The sequence below is a fragment of the Rhagoletis zephyria genome, unplaced genomic scaffold (assembly GCF_001687245.7).
Source record: "Rhagoletis zephyria isolate East Lansing unplaced genomic scaffold, Rhagoletis_zephyria_1.1 Rzeph_scaffold_34747, whole genome shotgun sequence".
In the NCBI taxonomy this organism is placed as follows: Eukaryota; Metazoa; Arthropoda; class Insecta; order Diptera; family Tephritidae; genus Rhagoletis; species Rhagoletis zephyria.
Window position 1 is genome coordinate 1 of NW_016191802.1, and position 3,524 is coordinate 3,524.

The window sequence follows — 3,524 nt, forward strand, 5'->3', positions numbered from 1 at the left end:
AAAACTTTGTTTTACCTTCACCAAAGACTCATTTACCTGTTCTGTTAGTATTTGATAGCACAACATATTAATGTTGGAATATATTGACCATGTCTGCAATGGAACAACATGCATACATGCATACATACACAACTACATTCATATGTATACAACTTATACCGTTATGGCTACCACTTACGCAACCATGGGGATGTAGCTCAGATGGTAGAGCGCTCGCTTAGCATGTGAGAGGTACGGGGATCGATGCCCCGCATCTCCAAAATTGTATTTTGAAAAAATATATATATTTTTTAATCTTATTATTTTTCTTTTAAAACATTTAATTGTACATTTTTGATCGTTTTAAATTATTTCTATGCAGCCTTTTATTTATTTTTAAAATTCTTTGCATATGTGTATGTATGTACATACCCCTAAAAACAAGCATAAATACATACATACATACATACTTTATTATGTCTCTGCCATTGCGTAATGAAATGCTGTAAATTTTTCGCTAGTCCCTTCACCACATTAGACGTATGAGAAATTCCGCAGACGACAGCAACTTTTGCGACTCTCGTCTCCTTTTACCACTCAATAGGCTTTATTCTTCATTGAAGTTTATCCGTTAAAAGTAATGAATATTCAAACATTGGTAAATGTCTTGAAAAATTGCTGACTTCTGGTAAAGTTAAGAGGCATTTTGTTAGAAACAGAGTTGCCATAATAAAATACTATTTTTGTTCAACAGTGAATTAAAAATGTTAGCAGATTTTCACGGTGAAATTTTCCAGCGGCTCGATTAATTTACTTTTTGCTTTGTTCCTCTTTGGCTGTACAAAGTGAGAAATGAAAAAAAATGTTTTTTTTTTGGGTTAAGACTGTACTCATGAACTTTTTTCAAGAATAATAAATTAATAAAAATTAAATAAAAATAAAATTTTATAAATAAAAAAGTAACATTTAAAAAAAATTAAGACCTGGAGATGCGGGGCATCGATCCCCGTACCTCTCACATGCTAAGCGAGCGCTCTACCATCTGAGCTACATCCCCNAAATTCCATTTTATAGTAAAATAAAGAAGTAAAAAAAATACATTTTGGTTAAAAATACAATATATGTAGCTGACCATGCGCAAGGTCTTTTGTTGGCACTCATTTAAAATGCAAGCCACGCTAGTATCGTTTACAGACGGCAACAACACGTTTTCAATGCACCCACAAGTGTTAAAATCAGTCGAGATTACCATTCGCAAAACCTGTAACAGATGTTCATTTGAATCTAATTCAAGAAAAATGCTTTGGGCGTTTATGTTAACCCTTTAGCCCTTTACTCAACTACACCAAGGAAAAAGTAAATCATTTTTACCAAACAGTCTTTTTCAGTTTTTTCGTGTTAGCGATTTGACGTTTTTGAACGGAAAAGTAGTTTTTAAACAATTTTCAGATCAAACTTTAGGTACAAATTTGGGTACTATTCTCAATTCCAGATTGAAATTTCGATATGTTTCTCAATTCGGCCTGCCTGGATTTCATTTCTATTTTCGTTCACCAGACGGTCGCGTTTTTTTAGAATGGGTTCTGAAATGGTTTGGTACATCCACCTTGCCAATTTAACTAAAAGCATTCCTCCGCATTAGCTTCCGATTTGTTGAATAGTTTTATCCAGGTTCTGGTTCAATTAGAGGAAAGCCCGAGCCATGTGGGCTTGTCGAATACTTTTCGGCTATACCGAACTATAGCCCGTCCGATTTTAACTTATGCCTCCATAGTCGAAGCAGCTTCGAGGAATTTGCAAATGCAAAGTTCTGACAGTACTCTTAAAACCAAGACACGACACAAAGGTGTTTTGAGCAAAATACCAGGTCTAGGAATCTGCGAGTTATCCGAAGCTATGCCAAAGGAAATCTGCTTTGGAAGAAAATTTCAAGGAAAAATTCCACACCGAGATGTCTGGTCAAATGGTTTACCATAATTGGATCACATAGGGATCAAATATGGAAGGCAAAGCAGGAGCAGGGGTCTATGCACCTGGCACCAAACTTTCTATTGCAATCGGTACTTGGTCCCCGGTCTTTGAGGCAGCAATCTCAATTTGTGCCAAACTAAACCTTGATAAGTGTTAAAAAAAGGAGTGTTTCTAGCTATCCTTTCAGATAACCAGACGGCCATATGGGCGCTTTCTATTAGGACGATCACTCTTTGACCTATCCAACTCTTATCAGCGAGGAACATGGTGTTACTATGTTTGGTACCAGGAGACTGCGGGATCGTGGGTAACGAGGCCGCCGACGAATTGACAAGCGAAGGCTCTCATCTGTACTTGTGGGGCCGGAACCGTTTTGGTGACTCAGTTGGTCCTCCTCAAAGCTTATAATAAAATCGTGGGTAAACTAAGAACGCAGTTATTACTGACGAGAGGTAGTGTGCCTTAAACAGGCCAGAGTTTTTGGTTATCCTTTCGCTAGGAGAGACATACATACATCTTTTGAACAGAGCCGATATCAAGTTGCTTATTGGCTACCTGATGGGCCGTAATCACCTGCGCACGCACATACACCGGATTTGCCTTTCCCCGGAGACGGATTACCGTCCTTGCCTTGAAGACGAAGCGACGTCAGTGCATATTATGTGTGATTGTCCGGCATTGGCCTGACTAAGACTGCAATGTCTCAGTTCTCCCACAGTCGATGCCCTTAAGGCTGGAAATTCGTCTAGCAAGAAGTTTTGCAAGAGAGGCTAATAACATCTTGGGACGTCAGCGTTAGGAACCTGCATAGGGATACAAAAGATCTTCTAGGTCGCGGTGTTCCTTCATCTGTTCCACCTCCAAAAGACTTTCAACGGTTTTCAAGGCATCATTTGGGGACTAAATATGTTCAGCGTACTCTGTAGGGAGTTTGAGATGGTGTCTTCAAACCTACATAACTCTGTTGAAGATGACAAACCAAACCGCGTAGCGCTGAAAATCGAAGCTGTTGTCAAAGTAGTTGGTCTGTCTTATGGAAAATAATAGAGCTGAGATCACTCCTATCAAACTCCTTTGCTTCGAAGCAATTGTCATTAGAAAGGCGCACCGTGTTATCAAAAACGCCTTTCATTTCGAAGAAGCAACCTACAGCCAACTCCTTGTTTTCCCTGGACGCTTCCATTTTTCGCGTAAGACCTAGCAAGATTCGTCGTTTGAATTTTTTATAAAACATGTTATCCCTATATCTGCCGTTTTTTCAAAAGACCATTTTTAGTGGGTGTTAACGAGTTTAAGTCTTCTTTAAAAAATGGAGTTGCTATATTTCGAAGATAAGAGTTTTGTTTACAGGCGATTTTAACATAAAATTATATGTGGTAAAATTGAATTTTTGTCCAAAAAAATGGAAACCTCAACCCACTGTAAAAAATGTGTATTATAAGATGAAGTAAAATCTTCTTGCATTTTGACTACGACGTATGATTACTAACTTTTGGAGTGTGTCTGAGTCCCCTAAAAAGATTTAAAATAGGATAACAAACGTGTGCTATAAGATATACCAGGTAACTTCGTTG

The 3,524-nt window shown here is 38.0% G+C and overlaps 2 non-coding genes across 2 annotated transcripts; one reads left to right on the forward strand and one right to left on the reverse strand.

Moving 5' to 3' along the window:
• The first annotated feature begins 186 nt into the window (after positions 1-186).
• On the forward strand, positions 187-259 carry TRNAA-AGC (transfer RNA alanine (anticodon AGC)). The gene has a single exon. It is a non-coding gene; the product is annotated as a tRNA-Ala (tRNA).
• A 704-nt stretch (positions 260-963) lies between these two features.
• TRNAA-AGC (transfer RNA alanine (anticodon AGC)) lies at positions 964-1,036 on the reverse strand. The gene has a single exon. It is a non-coding gene; the product is annotated as a tRNA-Ala (tRNA).
• Between the last annotated feature and the right edge of the window lie 2,488 nt (positions 1,037-3,524).